The sequence below is a fragment of the Felis catus genome, chromosome A1, assembly GCF_018350175.1.
Source record: "Felis catus isolate Fca126 chromosome A1, F.catus_Fca126_mat1.0, whole genome shotgun sequence".
NCBI lineage: Eukaryota > Metazoa > Chordata > Mammalia > Carnivora > Felidae > Felis > Felis catus.
In genome coordinates this window covers 171,018,311-171,039,726 of record NC_058368.1, presented here as the reverse complement: position 1 = coordinate 171,039,726, position 21,416 = coordinate 171,018,311, and the positions used below count along the sequence as shown (strand labels likewise).

The 21,416-nt window shown below is 39.7% G+C and overlaps 1 long non-coding RNA gene across 16 annotated transcripts in view; it reads right to left on the bottom strand.

Moving 5' to 3' along the window:
- Positions 1-21,416, bottom strand: part of LOC111561785 — a 161,053-nt gene that overhangs the window by 59,209 nt on the left and 80,428 nt on the right. For 11 of the 16 annotated variants that reach the window (XR_006583658.1, XR_006583667.1, XR_006583668.1 and 8 more), the window contains exons 3-4: positions 4,380-4,571; positions 1,999-2,120 (exon numbers count right to left, since the gene is read on the bottom strand). The exons of 2 other annotated variants lie outside the window; for them this stretch is intronic. This is a non-coding gene — a long non-coding RNA (uncharacterized LOC111561785). Of the gene's footprint in view, positions 1-1,998; positions 2,121-2,204; positions 2,261-4,379; positions 4,572-7,402; positions 7,418-21,416 lie in introns of those variants that run through there. 3 more of the 16 variants (XR_006583657.1, XR_006583661.1, XR_006583660.1) reach the window with 2 other exon arrangements.

Sequence of the window (21,416 nt, the reverse complement as noted above, 5' to 3'; positions counted from 1 at the left end):
ATTGTTGAGTGGCTCAAACTGCAGGAATAGAAAAATATATGCTCCTTTTGAATAGGATTTCAGAAACCACAGGGATTTCAAGACCACATCTGTGGTGATCAATTTTTGTACAGGGGAAAAAAAGAAAGGCAAATTCAATAAAACATTTGCAGATAGTGGTTAATTCCTGTGCACTGGGGATGCATAATTCTTCAAAGAGAAAGGATGTGCTTTATTGTCTTCTCACCTTTATGGATGTTTTCTCTCATTATCATTTAATGAATGCAATTTTATAAAAATAAATGAGTGGTTTTGTCCGGATCCTTTTTCTCAAAGTCTGTCCAGCTTATTGGGCTCCCCACCCCAGACTGGACCTTAATAATGAGTATACTAACAAAACAAAAAAGTAAAATCATATTTCCCAGGTGCTAACTATTAGAGCCTCTTCATTGTTTGTTTCTAAAAGGAATCTTTTTCTTTTGTGTGATTTCTGCTCTCCTTTATGTGACATTTCAAAATAAACTATTGACCTTGTGTGGTTATTAACAGACTTCAGTGGATGGGTGCCCACAGCTGGTGCTGCATCTATGGAATGCAGGTAAAAGGAACTGCTGGGCTCCTGGAGGCAGCATGACAAAGAGGAGGTAAATGAATGAGTTCCAGGGCCAGAGAATACGGTTTGAATTACTGCCGTGCAACTCGCTCTGAGGGAATTATTTAGTACTCAGAATATGACTGGAATATTTTACAGTAACAATGAAGGTTACACCACATCTATCGATTAAGCCAGTGACTTGCTACCTGGATCCCTTTGATCTCATTGAAACAAGAGCTGGGGAGAAAGTGGATGGGAGGTTAGGTTAGCGTAGGGCACTAGCTACCTAGATGGCCAGGGCTGACCCAGCTAACCTGGCCTGTTGGGTGGCATCCCCACTCTCCTCTCCATTCTCTTGTACTTTTCTCAGGAAAGCACAGCCTTTGCAGCTAGAAGTCCACGCTGAGCCTCCTGAGTGGTTATGCTTCCCAATGAGATTGGGCCCATTGGCTTTTAAAGCTTACCCATGGGTCAGGAAACCTTATGTTCCCCAGTTTTCAAATACTGGGTCGTCAAACAGACAAGTTATGAAAAGTACAAGAGAAGATTTTCTTAATGCATCCATGGCTACTATATTAGCTGTGTGTGCGTGTGTGTGAACAACTAAATATAGTGGGTTTTCTTTATCTCCTGGTTCCATTTTTACACCCAGTTCTTGAAAAGACATTTTACTCATTCTTAGTTCAGAAAAAATTAGGCCTGCTTTGCAGATCAGCTGTTTTCAATTATGTTACTCCACCCACTCTCTCTGTTTTTCTGGGCACTCATTTACCCGCTGAAGGATTTATAAGGCAGCCCTCTGCTCTTTCTCAGCCTCTGCGGTCACGCTGCCTCCACACACCTAATCTGCTCCTTGGGGAGCTTGCTAGTTCTAAGCCAGGGACGGTGCCAAGTAGAATATGAGAGTCCCTCTTCCTTCCCACCCCGTACTCCCAAACATTTGTTGGTAGATGAATATCAGCCCACAGAAGCTATTTTGCAAGAATCGTTATGTTTCTTCATATCTTTAAATCGGTTTAAATCTGTTCTGGGTCTCCCTCCCTCAAGGATGTAGGGAAACGTAAATTCCAGTCATTACTGGGACTCCCCACCTTCAAGGCCTGTGCAGGAACTTCTACATTGCACGATTAACAGGGTGGCCCCTCTGATCTCAGGCCACTGTCCTTGCTGCTTACTGCTGAGATGCTTGTTGTCACAGTCCCAAGGGGGCCACCAGCCCCAGCAGCCACCCTCAGGGTGCTGGAAGCTTAGGCGAGGCCGGGGCCCCCTGAATCTAGAGCCAGCTTTCCTACATGTCCTCGACAGCTGTCCCAGGGGTCTCATCCCTCCCTCAGACTTCTGTCAAGGAGCAGTGTGTGATCCCTAATGTTAGAGGGACCCTCTGACCTCCACCTTCTTCCACTGTCTCAGGAGATCTCACCCACCTTGAAAGTCACTTCTCTCTCTTCCCTCTCCGGAACACCTGGCATAATTTCTTCAGAGGGTTTAAGCTTTCACAAAAGACAGGAAAGGCCACTGACATCAAGTCTTCTGTTGTGCAAAATCCCTGATGCAAGCAAAGTATTAGGATGCTTGAAATGAGAGGATGGAAAAATACAGACAGTAAAGTTTTTGCTCAAATATTACCAACCTGTTTGCTCTTTTTTAAACTAGTAAACGCTAGTTAAGAGAACCATCGGGGGAGATCTGGAAGGAAGAAGAAAGGTCTCTGTGACACAGAGGCATCTTCAGAGGTGCCCAGGCAGGTAGTCACTGCCCCTGTAGTGATCTCCCGTGTTGTCCTGCAGAGAATGCTGGGGCGGGGTGGGATGGGGAACTGGGGGGGGGGGGGATGTGGCCTCTAAATCTATATTGCTCCATTAACGGTTCTTCATTTGCTCCTTTCATGTCCTCTTTCTTATTCATTGCATTCTTCTTTGTCTTTCCTCAGCATAATTTCAAGTTGTGTTCCCAGGTACTACATGACTAGTACAGAGTTGCCTACACTTTGCCAAGGTACCCCAATACCACCAAGGCCTAATGCTGAGTGGCTAGTCACTGGGTCAGCTTAATAAAGAAAATAGCCCACAACCCAGCCTTGGTAACATTCAGATACCCAGATAAGATCGAATGTGATTTGAAGGTTGAGCAATCACCCTGCAAGCGTTTAAGCCAGTTTAATCCATAACTGTCTCCTTCATGAAACAACATTAGCTTTTTGCTACAACCTGGGCTTCTCATGCTTTTTTGCATGATTGCCTTCTTCTTGCTTTCTTTCAAATTGTAGCAAATGTCAATTTCTGGGCCACTCACTGTTTTCCATTTCACTCATTTTACATACTTATATCTGTTCAATATTTATAAATATTTTAGCTTGTGAAAGCTGTTTAGTATCTTTCCATTATCTACCCTTGTTGTAGAACATCTGCTTTGTTTCATATGCTCAATACAAAAAAAAAAGTTTTTGAGCTAAACAAATATGCAGGTTATACGAGTTTGCAGGTCACGATTTTCTGTGTTCTTTTTCCATCACAAATTGCATTTCACTTCTCTTCTCCACATATTTTTATCCTACAGAACAGAGGTTGGCACACTACTTCCCGTGGGCCAAATCTAGGCTACACTTCATTTTGTAAATAATGTTTTGTTGGAACACAGCTGTTGTGCCCATTCTTTTAAGTGTTATCTCTGGCTTCTTTCACACTATGGTGTCAGTGCCGAGTAGTCACGATAAAGACTGTATGATGTGCAAAGCCAAAAACACCACTACCCAGATCTTCACAGAGGACGTTTGCTCATCCTAGCTGTGGGATAATAACACTAACCAAAAATCCTTTCTGTCACCGAATCTTAGAGTTTCAGAGCCGGAAAGAATATTAGTCTACGAACGTCACTTGACAGAAGATAAAACAGGCCCACACAAGAGACAACTTTCACTAAATGCTTATTATGTGCCAAGCACTGTGCCTCAGCAAATATTATCTCCTTGAGTGCCCACAACCAATACTATTTCTTGTGGTTTTTTATAGATGAGTAAATCAGGACAAAGAGCTTAAATAACTCACTCATGGCCACATAGCTATTATAATAAATGGAGCTGATGGTGCTTGGCTCAGGGAGTAGGACTGCAAAAATTGAAAACAGAACCATTGCTTCATTCAGCCTCTAAGCTAAAGAATTTTCTGTAAGACCCGCAGAAAGTAAGTGTCAGAACTGAGGTAGTGCCTGCTTTCCTGGTCTCCCTTAAAATTCAGTACAAGTCAAGATTTTTATTGACCTCTATGCTCTGTGACCAAGGAAAGAATGGGGCCTTCTTTGCCTGTCTTTCCTGAATCTTGACTAAAAATAAACTGACCATAGGCTGTGGGGTAGGACTTCCTGTTCAGCTGTCAGTTTTTTGCTAGGTGAGTCACACAGCTATGGCTGTTTCCTGGAAACTTCCTTGGGGTTTGACTAACTCCTGAAAAGTCTGCACAGAGTGGAAATGGACACCCGTTACAGGTCCCTCTGCTTCCATGAGGAAATGGGACTCCTCCTCCTCAAGAAATCTGTTATGGCTTAGCCTTTCCTGTGTTCAAAAAGTACAACAGAAACCACTATTTGGGGTGATAAAATTCATAGCTAACATTTCCAATAGGAACAACCTGGGGAAATATGCTGTAAGAATTACTGATTCACCAGAAAATTAAGTGTCTATCGATTACAATAATACCTGAAGCTTCAGGGTCATTGGGATCCACATGATCAGGACTCCCAAACCCTCAACACCTATGGCCTGGCCCTGCTGCCTTAGAAATGTATATTTCTCACTTTTTGTCAAACTTACCTTCGTGTTTTAACTTCTCAGTGTTTTGTAATTTGGTTCTCTCCTTGGGTTTCTGATACTGTCCTTCCTAAATATTTTTTTCCTGAAATGAAGGCTTTCTCAGTGCTTAAACCAGGCTGCTCTTCTACTACAGAAAGTCCCACAACTGGGCAGGTTGTTGTCTCCATGTAAGTATTATCTTCCGCGGGGTGCCTGAAATGGAACAACCTAGTAATCTTCTATTTCCCTAGTCAGTTCATATTCCCATCTCCACCTTGACTTCTTACCATGCTCCTGCTCTCTGACCCACCTCATCAAATTGGAATGCTTCAAATATCCACACCAATCTGTTTCATGTCCCTGTCCTGCCTTGCTCCTTACATCTGATAAGAAGCCCCTTCTCCTATGAGAGGTCAGATGTTTTCCATCACATCATATCTCAACGTCTCAGGGAACTTCCATGGACCATTTCCCCATCTTCAGGTCTGGATTAAAAGTCAAGTCACACGAGGGGCATCTGGGTGGCTCAGTTGGTCGAGCATCCAACTTCGGCTCAGGTCATGATCTCATGGTTCGTGGGTTCCAGCCCTAACTTGGGCCCTGTGCTGACAGCTCAGAGCCTGGAGCCTGGAGCCTGCTTCAGACTCTGTCTCCCTTGCTCTCTACCCCCCCCCCCCCCACTCACGCTCTCTCTCTTTCTCAAAAATTAATAAATATTTTAAAAAACTAAAAAAACCCCAGTCAAGTCACCTGAGCAGCAGCCTAGCATGCCAATTCTTAAGAGGTTAAAAGAAAATCCCTGGGATAAATCATTATAGAATTACAGTACCAGTTAATACAGGTTTTCATATATAACCATAAAATATAAATTGGTCCCCCTCCTACCGAATGGAAGTTAAAACCAGACAAAACAGCAAACAAGCAAATTCCCCTCCAACTCTGATCTACTACAAGTGAGTTTTTATGATCCCATCGCAGGATACAACCCTGTAGTGTTGCCACCACACTGAAATTAACCAGTAGACAATTTTTTTGGAGTCAGCTGAAAATCCTCAAACCCAATAAAGTGGAGAAGCATAAATGCGTATTTGACTTATATGAAATCAATGAAGATGAGCCACCAACGGGAGAGCAAGAACAAAAATGAGAGATGAGCAAATAAGAATTTAAATAGTATGAACGATTCTGTCGGCTGGTCTCCTCACTGCTCATGTGGACCTACAACAGTGTTGTCAGATAGGAGGAAAACAAATCCCTAGAGTTAGTGGGATTACCATATTACCAATACCCATCTTTATTATCTCATTCTTCATCACACAGACACTGAACTCATTGTTATCGTCAGCATCCGTCCTCATGGTGAGTCACCATTATTATGACCAGAGCCAGGCAAAAATATGAAGGATGCATGGTGAGTATTTAGTATCATTGTTTTCCTTTTTTTTTTTTTTAATGCTTCTGTTCTCCTTATCTGGCTATCCTATAATTTAAAATATGGTAGAGTTATGTTTTTAATGTGTATACTTTAATATGTCCTCTATATCACTATATATTTTACACATGTATATTTACATACTGGCATAGAGAAGCATATATACCATACCACATACACTATTCTACATTTGATGTATAGGATTCTCAAGGATTACCTTGAGAAATATGATTATCACTTTGCTCTTGGGACTTTGCAACCCAATGTCTACATTAGCCACAACCAACTAAAACTACAGAGTAATGCTACCTTTTAGGAAACCTAATAGATGCTACTAAACATGTTATCTGATTTAAAAAATCACAATAGAAACCAAGAACTAGAGAACAACTGGGAACCTTTTTGCCAACAGGAAATCCAGGAAAAAGAACTTGAAAACATACTTTGAACAAAGCCTAAAGCTAACATGCTTAACTTCCATTCTTAGAATTACCAAATGTCCAGTTTTGAGGAAAAACACTGAAATGTAAGACGGTTCTAAGTAAGTTAAACGCTGTATGTTTAGTGCCTCAAATAAAGCCCTTGTTTTGAATTGGAATTTTATAGGAAATAAGGTAGGCCATTTCCTTCACATGAAAGGTCAGTTTTTTCCCTGTCCTCATTAAATAAATTGTAGCCACATATTTAAATAATATCATCTTATTGAAAATTCAGATTATTAGCCTCTGTCAATTTTGGTTTGCCTCCTTTTTTATGTATCTTCTGGCATTTATTCTGAATTAGCTGTTTCCATCATATTCAAGCCTTTCCTGTGGTAAAATCAAATCAAAAAACAAATAAACATCTCCTTTGACCCCATATTCTCTCTGCCCAGTGTCACATCATATCACTTTCCACCCAAACTTAGCTAAAGCTATTTGTAAATTTGAAACTTGACTTATTCAGCCTTCTAAGTGGTCTCCTTGATTTAATTAATTCCTGAGCCAATCCATTCTCCAAACCATGAATAACTTTCCTAAAATACAGATCTTATCATGACACTCTCAATCTTTTTTTTTCCTTAACTTTTTAATTTATTCTTGAGAGACAGAGCATGGATGGGGGAGGAGCGAAGAGAGAGGGAGACACAGAATCTGAAACAGGCTCCAGGCTCTGAGCTGTCAGCACAGAGCCCAATGCAGGGCTCAAACCCACGAACTGTAAGGTCATGACCTAAGCTGAAGTTGGACGCTTAACCTACTGAGCCACCCAGGCACACCATGACACTCTCAATCTTGAACTCCTTCTATTGCTCTCTGTTTCTCTAGGATAACATCTTAATTTATGTGTAAAGTTCTCTACCACATGGGGCTCACCACCCTCCTTACCACTCTCAGCCCTTGCTGCTCACTTACACCAGTGGCTCTAGCCCATCAAACTTTCCTGTTCAGTTCCTCAGTTGTGCCATGCTTGCTCTCTCCTCAAAAGTAACTCACTCACTCACCCTTTATCGCTCAGCCTAAATGTCTCTTTCTCATCAGGGTCTTTGTTGGGGTTCCTTGCCACATGCTGTCACTATACATCCCTCTTATAACATTCACCACATTTGTAATAACTGCTTTAATGCATGTACCTAAATTCCATGAAGGTGGAGACATATCTGCCTGTCTTCTCAACCCCTTTAACTCCAGGACTGAGTACAGTGCCTGGCAGGTAGAATGGACATGATAAATATTTGTGAAATAGGGAAATAATATTATGATCTAATAACATAAGGGTTCTATTTTGGAATCTTACAGATAAAACATTTCAAATTCTCAGTCACCCCTTTCTTTCAGGATTACTTCAGTTGGCTTTATCTTTCTAGAAGAAAAATGTTTTGCAGTCCTAGAATGTGTAATCTATTTAACAGACTCAGACTCTGCCATGAATGGAGAACATATTCAGTAGTCATTCAATAACAAAATCAGTGTTACTTCTAATTTAAAAAATGGAGATGTAGGAAGAGAAGACCTTGAAGTTGACCTTCTTACATATTGTCCCTAAATGATGTTTTAAAATTTTAACTCCAAAGTAAATATCAACAGTATAAAGAGTCCTCAAAAAATTAAAAATAGAACTACCATATGATCCAGTAATCACCACCGTACTGGGTATTTACCCAAAGAATATGATATACACACCTCTAAGCTTACTGTAGTATTATTTACAATAGACAAAATGTAAAAGCAAGTGAAAGTGTCTACTGATAGATGAATAAAGAAGATGTGCTACACAGACAGACAGACAGACAGACACACACACACACACACACACATTGGAATATTACTCAGCCATAAAAAAGAAGGGAATCTTGCCATTTGAACAACATGGATGGAGCTAGAGTATAATGCTAAGTGAAATAATCAGAGAAAGACAAATACCATATGATTTCACTCATATGTGGAACTTAAGAAACAAAGCAAATGAACAAAAAAAGAGAGACAAACCAAGAAACAGACCCTTAACTACAGAGAGCAAATTGATGGTTACATAAAGAGGGGAAGTGGGTAGGAGGATGGGTGAAATAGGTGATGGGGATTAAAAGTACAGTCATCATGATAAGCACTGAGTAGTATATTAAATTGTTGAACCACTAAATTACACGCCTGAAACTAATATAACACTGTATGTTAACTATGCTGGAATTAAAAATTTTAATTAAATTAAAAATAAAATATTAAAAGTATTAGAAAATGTTTAACAGACTCTGGATACTGCATAGGTATTGGAGAGATACTTACATAGTTCATCAAATCTAAAAGCCATCAAAGAAAACATGGTATATAAAAATTTTAGGGGTGTTTGGGTAGCTCAGGGTCATGATCTCGCGGTTCGTGAGTTTGAGCCCCACATTGGGCACTGTGCTGACAGCTTGGAGTCTGGAGCCTGCTTCAGATTCTGTGTGTCTCTCTCTCTGCCCCTCCTTTGCTCGCACTCTGTCTCTGTCTCTCAAGAACGAATAAATGTTAAAAAATTAAAAAAATTTAATCCTCTATGGAGAAAGATATCATAAACAAAGTCAAGAAAAAACTTAATGATCAGGAAAAAGATATTTGCAATATATAATCCAGAAGAAAATGTGGTATATGCAATTGTATTCATTATCTAGTTCTGCAAAAGAAATAACCCCAAAACTTAGCATCTTGGAGCAATACTTCTTACTCTCCATTTCTGTGGGTTAGGAACCCAGGCACAAATTAACTGGGTCCTCTGTTTCAGGGTCTTCTATAGGCTGCAAGTGAGATGTTAGCCAGGCTACAGGTTCATCTGAAGGCTTGAATGGGAAAGGATCTTCTTCCAACCTTACATGGATGTTTGCAGGATTCACTTCTTAAGGACTTTGGAAAAAGGGTCTCTGTTTCCTTTTTTTTTTTTTTTTAACGTTTATTTATTTTTGAGACAGGGAGAGACAGCATGAACAGGGGAGGATCAGAGAGAGAGGGAGACACAGAATCTGAAACAGGCTCCAGGCTCCGAGCTGTCAGCACAGAGCCTGACGCGGGGCTCGAACTCACGGACTGCGAGATCATGACCTGAGCCGAAGTCAGATGCTTAACCGACTGAGCCACCCAGTTGCCCCAGGGCCTCTGTTTCTTAAGGGCTATTGCCCTTTAGCTCTGTGCCAGGTAGCTTTCTCCATCAGAGCAAACAGATGAGAACAGCCACGGAGAGAATACCAGCAAAATGGAAATAGTGTTCTTTTGTAACCTATCACAGAAGTGATATCACATCACTTCTGCTGTACACTAATCTTTGGAAGAAAGTCCACACTCATAGGACGGGATTATACCAGGGCATGAATAACAGGATGGGAGTTTACTGGGAATCACTTTAGAAGGCTACCTACCACAATAAGATACATGTTGCTTTTACAATTTGGTTAGAAAAATATAAACCTGATACAAATGTGAGCAAAAAACAGGGATGGGCAATTCACATAAGCGCAGTGCAAATGATCATTTGCATTTGAAGATCTCCTCCTCCTTTACAGTAGTCATGGAAGTGCAAATCCAAGTGGCAAAGAGAGGATCATACTGAATCTCAGATAAGACTCAGATTAATTTGTAAAGATGAGGAGACAGCACTCTCAACCATTCATTGTTAATGAAAATATGAATTCTAAATTTCTAGATTTAGAAATTAGAAATCTAATTTCTAAAATTAGAAATGCACATTTCCTTTAACTTAGAATCTAACCCATCAAATTAAAAGCAAGAATTCACCCCCCTCCCACACACACACGCATTCTTATGGTAGTACTGTCTCTGCAAAAAAAGTGGAAACAAAATGGAAAGTCATCAGTAGGGAAATAGTAAAATAAAGTGTGGTATGTGTATGTATAATATACATATTCTCTTTGTGTAACCAAAGAGAATAAATTAGAGGAAGACAATGCATGCCACCCCCCACCAAGAAAAGGAAGAAAGAGGGAGAATGGCAAAGAAAGGTGGCACCAAAAAGTTTAACTGTGAGAACAAGCATGAATTTATATAAAATTATATTTATTTGTGGCTATGTGAACAAAGAAAACAGATTAATTTTTAATAGGTTAACTCTGTATTAAGTGACTTGGAGAAATGTTATCATGCATGTATGAATCTACTCTGAAAATCAATAGCATGCAAGAAAAAGGTACGGGAAAATATGCAACAAGTTTTTAACATGGATTACCTGAGGTGAGTTTATAAGGGGAAATAGAAGGAGAGGTTGAGAAGGGAGCTATGTAAAACACAAAACAAATACCAAACTTTTATTTATACATAAAACTGAATATGATTTTAAAAACCATGTAAAATTTTATCTGAATCATATAAGATAACAAGATAAATGTGTATACGTTCATATACAAAGAAGAACAAGAAAGAGTCACCAAAATGTTCATGGTGGTTGTGTCTCAAGACTGACAGTCCAAGTAATTTCTATTTTCCTTCTTGTAGTTTTATATATTGACTCATTTTTTTTTTTTATTTTTTTTTCAACGTTTATTTATTTTTGGGACAGAGAGAGACAGAGCATGAACGGGGGAGGGGCAGAGAGAGAGGGAGACACAGAATCAGAAACAGGCTTCAGGCTCTGAGCCATCAGCCCAGAGCCTGACGCGGGGCTCGAACTCACGGACCGCGAGATCGTGACCTGGCTGAAGTCGGACGCTTAACCGACTGCGCCACCCAGGCGCCCCAGTATATTGACTCATTTTTAAAAAGCCTGTATTATTTATGTAATTAGAATGAAACATAGTTAGAAATATGTTTATACATGTGTATGTTTTGTATACATATGTGCCTATAGAGTCTGTTGTAAGTGATGACTGTGAAATGGGTCTGAAATGATAGCCAAGATTTCTACAGGCAAGAGAGGAGGAAGAGGGCATTTTATGTAAAAGACACATAGAGAGAGAGATGCTGACTCTGAAATGTGTCAAGTCACAGGGAGGGAAAACAAGAGGCCTGACTTGACTGGCTCATAGGGAATGGGAGGGGTAGGGTGGGGGCGGGGAGAGTAGGAAGAGTCTAAGTTGTACTGAGATTGTGAAGGACTTTACAGATGGTTCAGACTGTATCTAGTAAGCCATGGGGAGCACCACCTGAGTTTAAGATGGCATATAAAAATCTGTTGGAAGATGCATATGGTCCTGGCATTCTGGACAGAATGGCAAACAGGGGCCTGGAGACAGGGAGAGCATTACTGAGGTTAATTATCTAGACCAAGCATGAGGTAGTCAGGGCTGGAAGTGGGTTATGTCAGGGGAATAAAGGGACACACTGAGTATGGCTTAATGATGGGATTCCTGGCGTGAAGATTTTGAGAAATAAAACATCTACAAACACCAATTATACAAACACACTGCCTTTGTCCTTTTGCTGGTACAATAGAAGATGTGCTAACATTTCTGTAATAACTAAGAATTGTGTGTATATACAGCACATTGTGTGTATATATAGACCTTTATCATTTATCAAGGACTTTACTGTCTAGGTCTTATCTTTACAACAATCTAATAAGAGGTGGAAAGAAGAGGTGGTGTCCTCCTTCTCAGATGAAAAGCTTCAAAAAATTAAGAAACGACCCAACCTTATATAGTTTAATGTCAACCTAAAGATTTGACCAAAACCTGCTCTTTGATTTGGACTTCAACCTTAGCCTTTGGAAGGCCTCCATGGTTTTTAGCATTTTGGACAATATGATCCATGATAATAGGAACCACCAGGGTATAAACAAACCTAATCAGTGTAATGACAGTAAAACAAACAGGACACACGACTTGAGTTTGTTACTAAAGCTGAATATTCACTTTCAAATATAGGGGAGGATTCTAGACATAAAGTGAAAATTTACTTTGCTGGAGGGGTTGTGGGTGGGGGGATGGGCTAAATGGGTAAGGGGCATTAAAGAAGACACTTGCTGGGATGAGCACTGGGTGTTATACATAGGGGATGGATTACCAGAATCTACTCTTGAAATCACTATTGCACTATATGCTACTAACTTGGATATGAATTAAAAATAAATAAATATTTAAAAAATGAAAATTTACTTACATACTTCACATGTCGAAATTCTAGCAGGTAGAAAATTCTGCAGTTACTCAACGATGGCTCTGAAAACTGTTATTTTTATGTACAATTTTAAGTTGATTTCTAAAAACACTCAGACAACATTTTCTTAAGCAGTGCACAAAGCTTCAGTTTGGCACTGTTTCAGTAAAATTAGATCTTCTGGTAGGTGATAAGGGAAGATAAGTCCTTACCTTAGTGAATTACTACTAGCGCGAAAAGAACATTTAATATCTGGGTGACAGCATCACTATTAGCCGCTATTAGATACTATTAGTATCTGAAACTGGAAGGACTGCCCAAAAAAATGTATGTTGTTCCTCAATGAACCTAAATGGGAAGTTTGTGACTATTTGGTATTGCAAATTTACAGTGTAGTAGCAGTAGAAGCAATCTAGTAGCTGACAGTACTGAACAATTATCATTCCTGTAACATAATGTCAACTTCTTAAAACTTGTCAACTAGAAACTTGAATAACAAAATTATCATAATAATTAAATTGTTGTTGGACTGGAAATTCATTCTGTGAAATTCATTCTATGGAAATTTAGATTGACCCTGGCTTTACTGAAATTTGATATCAATGCTTAACTTTGATTTGATATCAACACTGAGCACTTTGCATCCCACTGAACAATTTAATATAACTAGTTAGTAACTGTGCATTCCAGAATACTTGCTTCCACCAGTCAGGAAAGAGATGGACACAGAGAAATACTGAGCTTTCCAAATTATTTGGATAGTACTGTTTCTCTTATTAACACCCGAGTCCCCTCAAAGCCTCACAATTAGTACTGATATTATGGCCAGTTTGAATCATCCAGAAATAGAATTTGTATTTCCTCCTAGAACCCCTGGTCGACTTCATGCCTTTGGCGAAAAAGCCCATGTGTTATTGTCAGCATTAAGGGACTTGTGTCTGAAAGGGTAGCTGATCCTGACTTAGATTCTTATGCAACGATAAACACAGTATTATCCAGAATAAACTGCAACTGATCTAAACTAATTTCTTGGAAAGTGTTCTAGGTATTTTCCAAAAAAGACTAGAGAAATATAGGAAGTTAGCCAGCTTGGCATCGTTTATCTGAAAAACCTGCCAAAAGTCTGGCCCCATTTGCCAGTGTCAATACTCTCGAGTGCAAACATATTCTTGTGCGAGGGACATTATGTAAGCTAGAAATTAATCTTAATTAGTCATTCATTGTCCAAGGGTGGATGCTGCAGAAGAAAGCCCAAGGAGTTTCAGAATCAATATATTTCAAAGTCTCTTGTGGAAATATGCTTAACTACCTTTTCAATAAGGAAGGCCCTTGTAGAACTTGTCTGAAACCATGTTCAGGGCTGGTCCTACCACATGGGGTTCCAGCGTCTTCTTTATATCTTTGTCTAAAGCACTGGAACCACAGATGTGATCAAAAACCTTTTGCATTCAGCTACAGTGGGCTTTATTCCAGTTATCCTCTGTCTACATTGCAGCAGCAATGAGTAGCATGGAAGTCAACCTGAAAAGGTCAGTCCTAGTTCAGCTTTATTAAGTAGGAAGAACATCTTTATCTCTAGGATCTTATAAATTTGAAAGCTTCTGTTGTTCACAACTAGCAATACGGATATAAGGCTAATACTACACTATCAAGTCATGTCAAGACATAGCATGACGTCAATATGGGATATCAAGGTGTCAGTGTGACATGTTTAGGAACAATAATTCTTTAGCACTGCCAGTGAGAAAGGAATCTTCCACTTTTAGTGGAAATTTGGGCAAGTCACTGTAACTGGGGTTCACTCACTGACTTACTACCCACCATGGGGGGGGGGGTGGGGCTGGTCACAAACCCTAAAATTAATCTCTACAAGAATTTATCTAGCGTACTTTATTGATAAAGTCCCTTAAAATACCAACCAATGCTTCACCTGCCCCTTCCTATCCATTGCCCTTCCTTCTGGGATTAAATACAATCCATCTCTCTCTTTATAGCTCACACTCAAAACTCAGAGATCCGAGAAGAGAAATGAGAAAAGACACACAAAAAAATATCTTCCTAAGGCCATGGCCTCATTTCCTTCTGGCTTGGCTCCTTGTCTTTGAGCTCCAAAGAATGTGGGCAAATGTTTGTGTTTGTGACTGAGTTAATAGGAATGAAAAAATGAAGAGGAGGTTCAGTTTCCTCTTGTCAGTTCAGAGATCAGTTTCTGACTTGGCTTTTCTACATTCTCTAATGTAATGGGCCTGCCCAAGAGAGAAGAGAACAAAGAAACTTGGATGGGAGATCATGTCTCCATCAAGCCAAGACCACTCAGTGTACTAATGGAGGACAGAGAGGCCAGGCAGGGCCATAGGATAAGTATTGAGAAACGCATCTACTTAGACATAAGAAATGCTATTCCCAATATCTCATTTCTCTAAATGCTCTCACTTATATAACCAGAAATTCTTTTCCCCTTTGTTAGTTCTACTTTTGTAGCTTCTTCTGAAAATGATCACTTGTTTCTTTTCAGTTTTATATCTTGCATTAGGTCATTTTTCTAACACTAGCGATGTTAAAAGCTGTAGATTCTGCCAGAGAGTTACTCATAAATCTCATTAGTATTAAAAATTTAAAACTTCATGAAATTTGGGAAAAACACAAAACTACTATTGTCAGGATGTCTGAAATCTTTTGGAAATGAATATAAGACTTTAAATAGATAACATAGTGACTAAAGAGATTAGTCCTAGTAATAGCTGTCATTTATTGAGCACCTACTATGAACTTAATGGTACCAATGGTCAAGTCCAATTAAAACAGCCTCTATTAAAGGACAAAAGGTATTTATTCTTCAACACAAAAGAATGGGTCTTTTCAAAGTGACTTCTGGAAGGTATCTAAGAAACACAGAAGCATAGTTTCTTTGTGAGCCCTGTCCCTCATACCAGAAATGGAATCATGGAGGTTTTGAGTCATTAAAAAAGTACTGGTCGTGACTGATGCCAAACAGTGGTGTGGAGAGGCTAAGAGAAGAAGAGTTGGCCCAGTTCTGCCACCATGATCTTGTGGATTTTCACAGCCCTTAATTCCACAGTGGGGTCTGGACGTGAAAGTCCAGAGTCAGCTAAGAAAGGCAGTGGACAATTGGATAATAACAGGCTGGAGCTCCAAGGAGAGCTGGCAAGGTGCCTTTTTAGGTGCTTCTGGCACACATTCGCCATTTTTCCTACTCTTTACCTCTAGAATAATTTCAAATAATAATATCTAACATATATTCAGTATTTGTTTTGCTCCAAAGAATTTACCATATTATCTCACTTACCCAAATAACAACTTATGAGATAGCTAATATTATCATTCTCTATTTACAGATACAAATACTAACGTTCAAGAAGGTTCAGTAACTTGCCCAAGATTACACTGCTAGTAGGTGGTGAATCTATGATGTCTGACTCCTAGTTGCTGTGATACACCCCCCCTCTTGCTGTATCACCCTTCAGACTGCCCTATTCCCTATGTGCCTACACTATTTCTTGAGCAGTTTTCCCTCTCTTGCAAGTTAACAGGTCACATTACAATTTTTGGAGATTATATCCCACTTGGGAAGGTCAGACAATCACTGGTGCGTTGTAAGTAGAAGTGGAGATGCCCCTCCCCCCCCCCAGGGTAGGGACACATAAAGTGTCAGCTCTTTCCTATGATGAGGCCAACCCACAGCATTTGTGAGAATAAGAAACCCAAGTCATCCAAGAATCAACCAGAGTTCATTTGTAATAAACACATGAAACACAATAGGTTATAACTACGACAAGAGGCACTGCAAGATCCAAAACTACCTCCTAAATTACCAGTCTTGCTACTTCAGGAAACAATAATGTCCATGTTACTAATATAGTTCTGGTTCCAGTGACATGGTAGATTGAACCAACTGATGTGTAATGTTCTCCTAACACAATTACATAGTGAACAAAATATAGTATAAAAATTTAAATCATAGCAGAGCTCAGAAAAGAAAAACAGTCAAGTTCCAGAAATAAAAAGTGAATCCAAAGTCAGAGCTCTGAGAAGGTGCTGTTGTACAAACCTTGGTGCAGAAAGCCAGGCCTCTACCGTCGTATGGCTTCACCATCTTTATTATGTAAGTTTCAAGGCCACTGTGCTTATTTTCCTCAAGTTGATAAAGAATGCAAGAGCACAGAGGATGCCCTGTTGGAAATTTTATGGATTTTATGGAAATTTTTATGGATAGGCCTAGAAATGGCCCATGCAACTTCCACTAATATTGCCTGGAACACACACCTGACAGCAGCTGCAAGTGCAGCCTAGCTGTGTGCCAGGAGGAGGAAGGGCGGTATTTGGAGGTTAGAAGTCCACGTCACAATAAGCAAAATACTTCTACACCTTCTAGATAAATGGAAGTTGGAGAAAGGAGTAGAAACTCTTTATGTCTCAAGTGCTTACATTTTCAGAAAGAGAAATTAAGGAACTTTAAAGTAAATTAATAGTTGAAAGAAAGTCTTTCTCTGTGGGGACATGTTTGTACCAAACTCTCATGTCTGTAGGTGGATCCCATGTCTCCATACTTCTTCATCGGGGTGAAAGAACAGTATCCAATTTGACAGCAGAGAAGGATGCTTTACTTTTCCAATAATGAATTCTTATATGCTTAGTAAAGTTATTTCTAGATACAGGGAAATAGGTTTTCCCTTTACTACTCAAAATTGGCACGTACTTGCTGCTTTCTGTAGAAAGCTATGAATGTGTAGAATTCAGAAGGTTAAAATATCTGCATATGTTTTTAGAGATAAATCAGTTCAAGTGACAAGGCCAAATCTACTGAATTATAGATATATTTAGTCATATGAAAACATTAGTTTAATTTTTATATTTTTGTGCATTTTCTTGGTATTCACCTCACCTAAGAGTTTAGTTTTGCACAAAGGTTTAGACTTGGTTTGATTTTTCCTAGTTTGCCCTAAGATTTGAAGTTCGTTGGCTAAAGATGTCAAGTAAGAAGCTAAGGAGTAAGAAACAAGAAGGGGGAGAATTTACTTGGTTTTATTTTCCCTGTCTGGAGGCTCTTGTGAGTTTCTCTTTCTTTATCCATGGTATATGAAAATCCTTAAGATGGCCTGACAGGCCCCTTGGTCTACGCAGGGAGTCTCACTGTCCTACAGAATCACTGTTTGTTCTTCCTTTTTCCCTCCCTCCCTCCCTCCCTCCCTTCCTTCCTTCCTTCCTTCCAACTGACATATAATTGATATAGAACATTGTACTAGTTTCAGGTGCAAAACATAATGATTTGACATATGTGTAGGCTGCCACAATGTTTAGTTAACATGCATTACCACACAAAGTTATGATTTTTTTCTTGTGATGAGAACTTTTAAGATCTATTTTCTTAGCAACATGCAAATATACAATACAGTATTATTAACTATAGTCACCACGCTGTATATTACATCCCCAGGACTTATTTATCTTATAACTGTAAGTTTGTACCTTTTGACCACCTTCACCCATTTTACCCACTCACTCCCACCTCCCACTCTGACAGCCACCAATCTGTTCTCCCTATCTATGAGTTCATTTTTTGTTTTTAAGATTCCACATGTAAGTGAGGTCATTTGTCTTTCTCTGACTTATTTCACTTAGCATCATGTCCTCAAATTCCATCCACGTTGTCATAAATGGCAGGATTTCCTTACCCTGGCTATATATAGCCATATATACAATGGCATAATATTCCATTGTATATATGTACCACATTTTCTTTCTTATCACCATGTTTCTTCCTTTACCTTGGCCTCACCAATGCTTTTCCCTCTGCTGGGAGTATCATCTTTCTTAATTCTTAGTCAACCTTCAAATATCAACTTAAACCTTGTTACACAGCCACACAACCTCAGGGAAGCCTTTCCTGACCCACAGCCTAGATCAGTACCTTTAAAATACACTCTGTAAAACTGGGTACTTTCTTGTATCAACTTAAAATACCTTCAATTAAATAATTACTTGCGAATTTTGTTATTCAAAATTTGTTTCCCCTATGAGAATGTAAGCTCTGTGACAGGAAAGGCCATCTGTTTTGTTTACCACTGTATTAGTTGTCAGTTTAGTACCTGGTTAAGCATCAAGAGATAGATGGTAATTAATGAATATTATGATGATCCGTAAATAGTTTAAAGAGCCTTGCCTCTCTCCCTTTTATGGAGCTCTATGGCTTTTCACTGAAGGCCACAAGAATACATCCAGACAGCTAAGAAGATCCCCATTCATCCCCATTCATCTCTCTCTGCTGGGGCTTACTGGTGGCTCTCATCTACTTGTAAGTGTTCCAAACACAGCATGGTGGAACCTGCAAGGGGAAATAAGAGGATGGGCAGATACTGCCTGTGGCCAGCTACATGGAGGTAGTTTAAGAGACATAGTACACCAAGCTTCTTTAATTGTGGACCTGTTATTAGAGTAAAACAGGCTGGGAAACCAAAAACTGTATTGGAAAAGTTTGAGATCTAGAGGTAGACTTGGGCGTGTCGGCCTCCCATGATAATATTAATAATATATATAGTCTAAATCTCAAGAACATTTTCTTTGTACCATGGGGAGTAATGCTGTTGGGTTGGGCTTTAGGGTGTCTCAGGTCTCGGGATAAGCACTGCCCATCTGGCTTCCACTCAACCACCTGAGGAAACTGGGATCTCAAACAAGAGAACTTTTCTAATTCTTTCATGATTCCACTTCTGTCCTTGCCAACGGGCTTATGGAGGATTTTCTCAAGGCTCCAGCTGCAAAGGGGTTGTCTCAGGTCAGTGAAAGATACTGGGCCATCATCCCCTGGAGTAAGACTAAATAAAACTGTAAAGTCAATAGGGCTGTGTTTTTCATAGGGATGCCTGAGATGAGTCAGGTTATCCAGGGCCACTGGACCACTCTCACCAACATGTGGTGTAGACCTGACCTGGGATTCCTTACAGCTGAAGCAGAGAACAAAAGACTCTGAGAGAGGTGTCCTTTCTGTGATCTGCAAAGTGGGAGTCTGTGTTTCTACCCTTTGTTTAAAATTCTGCCTTCTGTTTAAAATTTCATTATTTGGCTTGTAAGGACTGACAGATGATTCTTGCTTTAACTATTTCTGGAGCAAGAGGTGAATAAATTGCACATCTTTTCTGCTAAATCCTGAAAGGTGCTTTGAAACTAACCTTGCTACGAGACAGGAACTAGTAGCTCCCTCAGCCAATGGGAATCTTCCACCTGGCATTTTGGCTGGGACTTTCATTCAACCAGACCCTCACCAGGCACGCCGCATGCCTTTCCTCTGGAGCCCAGCCTTCATCTTTGTTTTTGCCCTGTGCCTCTTCACTCACGGGCTCACTTTTACCATATTGGTCTGCACAACTGCTTTTCACAGATGCATTATTCTCAACACAAGCTTTCTCTGAAGCCATCTAGGAAGTAAGGTTTTTTCATGAACGGAGCCTCAGTTCTAGAGCCATCTATTTGGTTGTGATAGGCGGATGGGTCTTCCCTATACCTAAAATGACCTTTTCTTTACGTTTACACTTGTCTTTTGTTCACAAAGGAATCTGAAACTGGCTATATGTGCACAATGCTCACGATATCACGACATGTAACTTCCTGAGTGTCAGCAGATGCGCAGTCTGGGAAGAGCAGGAAGTATAACATCCTGACTTAATTCTCTTATGTTGTTCACTTTCTCTAATGTTTTTTTGTAGGTCCTTCATTAATACATGAACTTGATAATATAACCTGATAACCTGCATAGATGACATACATTACCCACAGAACTAGAAAACTTACAGAACAGAAACATAGGTTCCTCAAAGGTCAGGCATTATTTCACAAATTCTTTTCTTTTTCATTTTAAGTGTTAATTTAAATTAAATTAATTTCAATGTTAATTAGTTAAAAACTAATGTGGTATATCTTTCCATTAGGTGTTTCCTATGTACTCGGTCAGAGTATAACATGTACTCAGTCACATGTTATAGTGTTCTTCACAAGAATAAATTTCTTTTTAAAGTTTATTTTATTTTTAGTAATCTTCATACCCAATGTGGGGCTCAAACTCATGACCTCGAGATCAAGAGTCACATGCTCTTCCAACTGAGCCGGGCCAGCACCTCTTCATAGAATTTTTTCAATTTCTACCATTGGCCTCCAGAATAAATGTACTGCAGTATTCTGCACAGAATGCTAGCTGCCTCCTATTATCTATGTTCTGTTTCGTGGCCATAGGAAAACTAAGTTTTAGCTGCGTACATTACTGCCTGCCTGGGTACATTTCTCAGCCTTTCCTGCAGCCAACTTTGGCTCTATCATTAAGTTTCAATCAAGGAGATGTAAATATAACTGTTAAATGCAGTTCTGGAAGAGAAAGCCCTTAAAAAAAAAGAGTCTCTCCATTTGTTGTCTGGTCCACAGATAGAATCAGAAGACCTCTTGGGGCTTTTAAGAACAAGGACCACAGCCTAGGGATGGTGATACAGAGACCTGAAAGGTTCCTGGGTTCCTAATGACTCTGTGGAGCCACCTCACCACCTCTGGGTTGTTCCCCTTTGTACTCCTTTTGTGTGAGCAAAAATCAAGACAGAGTTATCTTGATTAAGTCACTGCCACTCTGGGTTTTTCTGTTATATGCTGCTGATCCTAATCCCAACTCATAGAACCACCTACCATCCACTTACTACCATTGATTCAGGTACCCACAGCTGAGTACAATAAGCGTTTTCAATCTCTGCCTCTAAGGATAAAATGGCAAAAGGAAGTGCGATGACTCCAATTTCAAGAGCTAAAGTAATTGCTGAAATTCAGGAGGAAAAAAAGAGATTTCAGAACCATTAACCGTATTTCCTTTCTTGTCTTTTCTGTCAAGAGTAGATTAAAGTCATTACCCAAGAAAAATGTCCACTGCTACATGGAGCCCGTAGTCCCACATCCTGCATTTCCATCCTCTTGCTCCATCCCCCACCACCCCCACTCCTTAGTAACACAAAATAAAATTGTTACTCGGTTAAGAGTGGAGCAATTCTGCAAACAAAGTTTGGTTCCTAAGCAAGGACT